This window comes from Parasteatoda tepidariorum, chromosome 10, assembly GCF_982258835.1.
Source record: "Parasteatoda tepidariorum strain Cologne lab strain chromosome 10, Ptep-v5.0, whole genome shotgun sequence".
In the NCBI taxonomy this organism is placed as follows: domain Eukaryota; kingdom Metazoa; phylum Arthropoda; class Arachnida; order Araneae; family Theridiidae; genus Parasteatoda; species Parasteatoda tepidariorum.
In genome coordinates this window covers 32,907,093-32,916,663 of record NC_141764.1, presented here as the reverse complement: position 1 = coordinate 32,916,663, position 9,571 = coordinate 32,907,093, and the positions used below count along the sequence as shown (strand labels likewise).

At 26.5% G+C, this 9,571-nt stretch overlaps 1 non-coding gene across 1 annotated transcript; it reads left to right on the top strand.

Annotated features, from left to right (window-relative positions):
* The first annotated feature begins 4,174 nt into the window (after positions 1 to 4,174).
* Positions 4,175 to 4,246, top strand: TRNAA-UGC (transfer RNA alanine (anticodon UGC)). Its single transcript has one exon. It is a non-coding gene; the product is annotated as a tRNA-Ala (tRNA).
* Positions 4,247 to 9,571: the final 5,325 nt, after the last annotated feature.

Here is a 9,571-nt window from a genome sequence, read left to right as displayed (position 1 = left end):
GATTTTTGATTTATATCACGAATTATACTATAGCACATTTCTAATAGGTTTAATGAATTACATGTCATTTATTTGAATTCAAATTTATTTTAATGACTTAGTATTTGCTAAAAACATGTAATTTTTAAAAAAAAAAAAAGTTTTTATATGTATTTGAATGATTGTTTTGAATTCTTAGAATTTATTAGAGAATTAATTAGAACCTAAGCTAGTAGCGAGAGAAGCGAGCTTGGTTTGCGAAGCAAACCATATAAGATTGCGCAGCAATTTTCTGAGGTTGGCGATCGTTAGCGAGCAGGGCGCGCAGACCACTGGTATGCAATATTTCTTAAATTGAAATTAGAAACTTTACAATGGATTCCTCAGAGACAAAAAACAAAATTTATGCTAATAACTCTTATTTAAAATTCACACATGTATACGCACACAAAAACTTAACATCAAAAGTTCTTTCTAAATTCAAAAATCCTAATCCATTTCAAAGTCTTACATCAGCAACTTTAATTATAATGAGTGAAACAGGCTTATTTTTGAAGAGAAAATTGGAAGAAAATAAAAGAAATAATTCCAGATATCAAAATTCTGGACAGCGGAGACATTTTCAATGAAAAATATATTTCTGAAGGGTAATTAGATTATATAGCGGGAGGTAACCTGGCTCAAGCGCGAAGAAAATGAAAGAAATTGTGATGCAGCGCAAAAGCTTGTCTTAAAGTAAAAGGAAATCAGCTACGTTAAGATTAGAATATTCTTAGCTTAAAAATGAATATTATTTCTTAGGAAAAGGATTTTCAGGGGCAGCTAGAGCTGTAGCAAAATTAAATTTGAAAATGTTCTATTGCAAAATTTTCTATTTTAGGACGAGAGCACATTCTTTTTTTCTTTAAATAATATTTAAAAAGTGCAATTTTTTTTCTCTTTTTTAATATTCGTGATTTAGATTTCTCAGAGAAATCTTTTTACATACTGAAAGTGGATGTTAAAGAACGAATCATAGAATTTCAGATAATAATTTTTTGTGATCATATTTCCACTTTAGAAAGAAAAAAAAGTGTTCTGATTTGGATGAAAAACGAGTAAAAAATACGGTTTCAAAAAAGATCGAATATTATTTTAGGCTATAAAAATATTTAGTTTATTATAGAGAAAAGGAATTGGATCGAATTGCATTTGATAATCGAAAATTAATAATAATTATCGATGGTTTTTTTAGGAGTATTTTTAAAATGATTGTATTTTATGAATTCAAATATAAATAACCATATATATATAATTTATTGAGGCAGAAAAACAATTTTAGCAGAAAACAACAAAAATTATAAAAATTTGAGATATGTGTGTTAGCAGGACAGCACTTCATCAGGGGACACACTGCCCGCTAACACACAGGAGCCTTTCTGTTGTCAGTGGTGAAACCTCACGCACACTATTGTATTGACATATTTTGCTTTGGCTATATTGATACAATATTAGAAAGCACTCCGTTTTGCGGATATAATTGTGTAAGCTGATGAAGAAATTATATCTTTTCATTAATTTGTTTTCCGGCATTTTAATGTAAATGTTTTTTAAAAAAAAAATTTTTTTTTATTTTTTTAACAAAAATATTTTTTTAATGTTTTTAAAAAGTATTTTATTTCACTAATTTTACTTCTATTTTCCTTAATCTTCATTATTTTCCATGTTTTCTCTCTCTTTGTATTTATATATATATATATATATATATATATATATATATCCCAGCACAACAGCACATGCCTTATAATCTCATTCTAATAAGTGTGTGATGAACACCTTGAGCTAAATCTGTCAATCTCATGACCGGCTGAACGGGGGTTCAAATTCCAGTGTTGACACTATAATATTTACCTCATTTTTTTTAAACACGCGAAGAGTTTCTGCTGTTTTGCACTCTTCAAATGGGGACTCTGACTTACTGAGATACGAAATTCTCATTCACGAATAGATTACGCTATCGCAGGCAAACTTAGCACAAAAAAGTATGTTACCCCTCTCTCACGACAGATGGCACCACAAGCTAAATTATTAAAGCCATGTTCTACGGTTTACTCGACAAAACAGAACTCAACCACAACCTAAGATCAAAATTCATTACTTAAGGAAAAGCCTAACATAATCTAACTCCAATGACTGGCTAAATGATTTTAAAACCATTGATGCCTTCACAATTTTTAAAAAATTACAGTCATAAATGGTTTAAAACCAGTATAGGCCAGAAAAAATTTTCTAATCGTAAACTTTACGGTTAATTAGAAGGACAGACTACGTCCTGTTATTTTACCGTAATTTTAGAATGAAAATTCAAACAGTGTATAACATGATTATTTAAATAAATTGTTACTCATTTTTTAATATAATATGTTTAAAAATATGGGTTTTAGATAAAATGAATGCCTAATTTATATAAAACATTTAATTTTTACACAAGCAGAATTGGATCAAAACTTTCTATTTTTAAAATTAAAAAAAATTCATATTAAATATTATGTGTCGTTTCAACAAGTATACAATACATTTTACAATAAATAAAATGCTTTATTACATTTTCGTTAATTTTTTGCTTGTTCATAATTTGAGGTCCATAATGGAAAAAAAAATAGCGACTTTCATAAAAATCGGTATAAATGATTTTTTCTGTTTTCAAGTTGATTAAAACGTAAATAAAAAAAAGGAAAATCTTGTTTCACTTATTTGTATATACTTATCTTACTTTATTTTATAATCTATTTCTATTTTTCCTTAAAAATCAAAGCATTATTCAAAGAGCAGCTAAGACAAAATTTATGAAATAAAAAATAAATAAATAAACTAATTTTTTAAATAATGATTAAACACCACACTATGTAATTGCTTTAAAGATTTGCATTTCTATTAATAAAAATTTCTTGATAATAATAAACATATTTATTTTTACGCCAGTTTGCATATTTTGAATTATTAAAATAATAAACATAAATTCCAAGAAATAATGTTATTTTAATTTATCAAAGCTTATGAACTCAATTTTAAGAAATTCTGCGCGTATGAGAAATTACGTATGTAACATAGTAATAAGTAATGAGTAGCGTAATTTTTTTTACCCAAACCATTCCATTTGAGTAAATGAGTTTTAACTTTTAGGAAAATATAGTTTTTCGAAATTTGATGTTGAGTTGAGATGTTATGTAATAAATACATTAGTGAATAAGAATAAAAGATAGTTGTTGTAGTTCATTTAAGTCACACTAAAGTTGCACAATGGGCTATTGGCGACGGTCTGGGAAACATCCCTGAGAATGATCCGAAGACATGCCATTTAAATTTTGATCCTCTGCAGAGGGGATGGCACCCCCGCTTCGGTAGCCCGACGACCTGCACGCAAAGTCGAGCCCTTTACGGTAGAACAGTTTAACGAGGACCAATACCGCACACCCTCGGTCCCTACGCAGACTAATGCAAGTGGTCACCCACCCGCACACTGACCGCAGCCAGTGATGCTTGACTTCGGTGATCTGATGGGAACCGTGTCTTATCGAACAGTCCACTGCGCGACGAATAAAAGATAGAGAAATTAAAATAAATAGAAATGATATGAAGATAAAATAAAAATAAAACAAAATAGCAACAAAATAAAAGTAAAGTAAAAATAAAATTAAATAAAATAAATTGAAAAATAAATAAATAAATAAAATAAAAATAAAATAAAATAAAATAATATGAAAAATAAATAAGTAAATAAAATAAAAATAAAATAAAATAAAGATGAAATAAAAAATTAAATAAAAATGAAATAAAACAAAATGACAAAATACCATAAAAATAAAAGCTATAAAAACTATTTTTCTTAAACAACAATACCTGAAATTAGTGACAATAAAAGTTTAAACTGAACATATATTTTAAAACAAAAACAGCTACAAAAAATAAGAAATTTTTTTTTATTACTTTCAGGGATTAAAAATAGAAAAATCATGCACATTTTTATCTTTAAGTAGATATCAGCTAAGAAGAAAGGAACGCATGTATGTAATCGAATCAACTATAACGAAAGAACTCAACTTGTTTTCGACCTTGGCAAACAAAGAGCTCCTTTGGCCAAGTTTTTGACCTACATTCCACATTTATTTTATCTACTGCAGGAGTATCATTTAATCATCCATTTGGTTAACGTGCAGGGGGTGTAGCTCAGTGGTAGAGCGTTCGCTTTGCATGTGAAAGGCCCGGGGTTCGATCCCCCGCACCTCCATTTCTTTTACTATTGTTACAATAGAAGATTTCTGCTGCAAGCGTTTTTTTTTTTTTTTTTTTTTTTTAAATTAAAATTGGAGTCCAAGTTTGTACAACGTAAATGATATAGCCATAAAATGGTTTTTAGCACTGAAAGAGTTTTAAATGATACATTTTATTTCAGAATCTTTATAATTTTTTATTTATTTATTTTTTAATAATTGCGCGTCCATCATTTGCCATTAAAATAGAGGGTTCCTGTCGCATGAATTTCGTTTAAACATACATAAAGTATAATTTTTCAATATTGAAATTATTGTCTAAGTTTTGCTATACGTTATTTTTTATCGTGAGAACAATGGATTATAAAATAGTTTTTTTAAGACGAAAATAATTTGTAAATGCTTTACTTTAATGTCGATAAATTAAAATAAAAAAAAGTAATATTTAAAAATAAAAAATAAAAATTTTTAAATTTTTTTTTTAACTTTCAGATTCATTAGTTCCATCGTAACTACAGTGCCTGGCTGTATTTTGAACAAAAAGTTAAGAATAATAATGCAATAATTACTTTCATGTCGGTAAATTAAAATAAAAAAAATAAGTAATATATTTTTTTTTTAAATTTTTTTTTTACTTTCAGATTCATTAGTTCCATCGTAACTACAGTGCCTGGCTGTATTTTGTACAAAAAGTTAAGAATAATAATGCAATAATTACTTTCATGTCGGTAAATTAAAATAAAAAAAATAAGTAATATATTTTTTTTAAAATTTTTTTTTACTTTCAGATTCATTAGTTCCATCGTAACTACAGTGCCTGGCTGTATTTTGTACAAAAAGTTAAGAATAATAATGCAATAATTACTTTCATGTCGGTAAATTAAAATAAAAAAAATAAGTAATATATTTTTTTTAAAATTTTTTTTTACTTTCAGATTCATTAGTTCCATCGTAACTACAGTGCCTGGCTGTATTTTGTACAAAAAGTTAAGAATAATAATGCAATAATTACTTTCATGTCGGTAAATTAAAATAAAAAAAATAAGTAATATATTTTTTTTAAAATTTTTTTTTACTTTCAGATTCATTAGTTCCATCGTAACTACAGTGCCTGGCTGTATTTTGTACAAAAAGTTAAGAATAATAATGCAATAATTACTTTCATGTCGGTAAATTAAAATATAAAAAAAATAAGTAATATATTTTTTTTAATATTTTTTTTTACTTTCAGATTCATTAGTTCCATCGTAACTACAGTGCCTGGCTGTATTTTGTACAAAAAGTTAAGAATAATAATGCAATAATTACTTTCATGTCGGTAAATTAAAATATAAAAAAAATAAGTAATATATTTTTTTTAAAATTTTTTTTTACTTTCAGATTCATTAGTTCCATCGTAACTACAGTGCCTGGCTGTATTTTGTACAAAAAGTTAAGAATAATAATGCAATAATTACTTTCATGTCGGTAAATTAAAATATAAAAAAAATAAGTAATATATTTTTTTTAATATTTTTTTTTACTTTCAGATTCATTAGTTCCATCGTAACTACAGTGCCTGGCTGTATTTTGTACAAAAAGTTAAGAATAATAATGCAATAATTACTTTCATGTCGGTAAATTAAAATATAAAAAAAATAAGTAATATATTTTTTTTAATATTTTTTTTTACTTTCAGATTCATTAGTTCCATCGTAACTACAGTGCCTGGCTGTATTTTGTACAAAAAGTTAAGAATAATAATGCAATAATTACTTTCATGTCGGTAAATTAAAATATAAAAAAAATAAGTAATATATTTTTTTTAATATTTTTTTTTACTTTCAGATTCATTAGTTCCATCGTAACTACAGTGCCTGGCTGTATTTTGTACAAAAAGTTAAGAATAATAATGCAATAATTACTTTCATGTCGGTAAATTAAAATATAAAAAAAATAAGTAATATATTTTTTTTAATATTTTTTTTTACTTTCAGATTCATTAGTTCCATCGTAACTACAGTGCCTGGCTGTATTTTGTACAAAAAGTTAAGAATAATAATGCAATAATTACTTTCATGTCGGTAAATTAAAATATAAAAAAAATAAGTAATATATTTTTTTTAAAATTTTTTTTTACTTTCAGATTCATTAGTTCCATCGTAACTACAGTGCCTGGCTGTATTTTGTACAAAAAGTTAAGAATAATAATGCAATAATTACTTTCATGTCGGTAAATTAAAATATAAAAAAAATAAGTAATATATTTTTTTTAATATTTTTTTTTACTTTCAGATTCATTAGTTCCATCGTAACTACAGTGCCTGGCTGTATTTTGTACAAAAAGTTAAGAATAATAATGCAATAATTACTTTCATGTCGGTAAATTAAAATATAAAAAAAATAAGTAATATATTTTTTTTAATATTTTTTTTTACTTTCAGATTCATTAGTTCCATCGTAACTACAGTGCCTGGCTGTATTTTGTACAAAAAGTTAAGAATAATAATGCAATAATTACTTTCATGTCGGTAAATTAAAATATAAAAAAAATAAGTAATATATTTTTTTTAAAATTTTTTTTTACTTTCAGATTCATTAGTTCCATCGTAACTACAGTGCCTGGCTGTATTTTGTACAAAAAGTTAAGAATAATAATGCAATAATTACTTTCATGTCGGTAAATTAAAATAAAAAAAATAAGTAATATATTTTTTTTTAAATTTTTTTTTACTTTCAGATTCATTAGTTCCATCGTAACTACAGTGCCTGGCTGTATTTTGTACAAAAAGTTAAGAATAATAATGCAATAATTACTTTCATGTCGGTAAATTAAAATATAAAAAAAATAAGTAATATATTTTTTTTAATATTTTTTTTTACTTTCAGATTCATTAGTTCCATCGTAACTACAGTGCCTGACCAAATTATTAGACGTACTGTAAGATTTTATGTAAAATCTTAATTATCAGGTAATTCTCTACAACTTTATCGTTTTTAAGCGGCTGAAACCGGATTAAACTTGCTTATGTTCGTGTATCAATTGGTAATCATTGTAATTCAATACGGTAAAAATAAATACAAATAGGAAGTATATAAAGAAAAATCTCCTCTATAAAAGCCCATCATATGTATGTTTAAATATAAAAGTATTGCCTATAAACTCGTGCAAAACACGCAATCATTAAAACACTACAGTGCGTCTAATAATTTGGTCTAATTATTATAATATACTAATATAATACCTGATATAATAAATATTCTATAGTTATATAATGTGTCGTCTAATTTATCCAATCGTCTAATTTATATTATATATCGTCTAATTTCACTAATTGATGCACGAACGTATTCAACTGCAAACCTGTTCCAGTCGCGAAAAAACAATAAAGGTGTATAGTATCACCTGATAATTCCGTTTTTTGCATAGAATCTTATAGTGTCTCTATTAATTAGGCCTAAGACTGTAGTTGGAGATAATTTAGAGTTCTTATCGAACAAATATTTTTAAAAAAAAATATAGAACAAAGAAAAAGGAAAAGAAAACCCTTTCAAATTACAGAAAAAAGAAAGTAAATAAATCAAAGCACTGTATCATCCCATAACTAGATTACTTATTGACCAGCATTTCTTATTTTGTTACTTACTGTAAAGATAATATTCTAATATATTTCGTTTTCAGGCATGAAAATAGAGTAGCTAAAGCGTTCGCATTGTTTGTGAACGGCAATTCCTCAAATTTCACCTCAATTTTTTTTCTTTGCTGGATCCCTAACCAAAGAATTTTTGCCTTCCATTAATATTTTTTATTTACTTTTCCTTTATTTATTTGTATTTCATTTAATTATATTTTATAAATTATAAATAAATATATTATTTACATTGTTTAAAACATATTTTTTATATCTATTTCTGCATTTTCAAGTTTCATCTTCTATTAATTTACAAATAACAACCTATACTCATTGCACTACTACTTTTTATGACACATCATAATAACAACCTTAAATATTTTCAAGAAAGATTGAACAGAATAAAGAATAAATATTATTCCCAGAGGCATTGATTTGTTTAGGGAACTTGGAGGGCTTTTTGTGAACCAACAGAATTAGCATGCACCAGTCACCATTTTGTACATGGGGTCTTCGGCTGGTGAGGATCGAACTCACGACAACTTGGATACGGGCCTAACGTCCTTCCAACCAGGTTATCCCCCCCAAACTTACCGTCTTTAAGACGACAGAAATATATATGCTAAGAAGTATTGGAAGCTATGAAACAATAGCAGAAACTATTAGTAGTGCGTATGTATATTGAAAACAACCATAAGGCAACAATTGTCGTCTTTCAAAATAAAAATAAATCTAGATTAAATAAAATATTTATTTCTCATTTTAATACATCAAGTACTTACATATGTTTAAAGACTAAAATTCTATTACTTGTATATTGTATAAATACTATTTTGTTACAAATATTATTATTTAATTTATTTGACCATTACACTTGCTATAATGCAATTTAATTTTTTTAAAAAGAAAAATAATAAATTTTGTCCTTTTGTTGTTCCGAAAAGGAATGGATTTAAATGAAATCATTCTCAAAATTAATTCTTATTGAAGAGTTTACACTTTCTAAATGAAGAAATTTTTATCAAAAACATCATCATCATAGTTGGCCAGACAGCCCAATGTGAGCCAATGCCTTCCTCTGAAGTTTTCTCCATAATGACTTCCAATTTTTCTTTGATCTCCAATTCTTTCCATTAATTGCAAGAAAAACGGACTCCGCCGAGTTAGTCCATCTCAAACGCGGCCTTCCCCGCTTTCTTGTTCCGACCCAATTTTCGGGTTTACGACATCCAGTGTTCAACTCCGTAGCTTTATAATTTTGAACCCAGCAAGGAGATTCTAATAATTGATAGTGTAGACCTCTAACCGTGAGTTTGTTACTCATGACTGTTGGTTAAAAGTTTAGCCTATTTTTAGCCTGCGCTCTCTTTGTGAATTATGAAAATGGCACAAAATATCAATTTGAAGAAAAAATTACAGTTTTGAAAATGAAAAGCGTTTATGATTCTATCTTTTAATATTTAAAAAGTTATATTAACGTTGCCTTACCTTACGTTACCTTAGCAAATGAAAATTTGTAAGAAATGAGAATTATTGATTGACTTTGGTAGTTTTACTCTAGCTGGAAAGTACTCGCCAAATTGCCAATTTAAAAAAAAGAAATTTAATCGATTTAAAAATGTTTAAAATCACAGATAATTCTTTCAAAAAAATGATATCAATAGTTTAAAACTATAGCTATGCCTTGAGTGTAATGCACTTAAACTTTGACTTTTTCTTTTACTTTGTGCA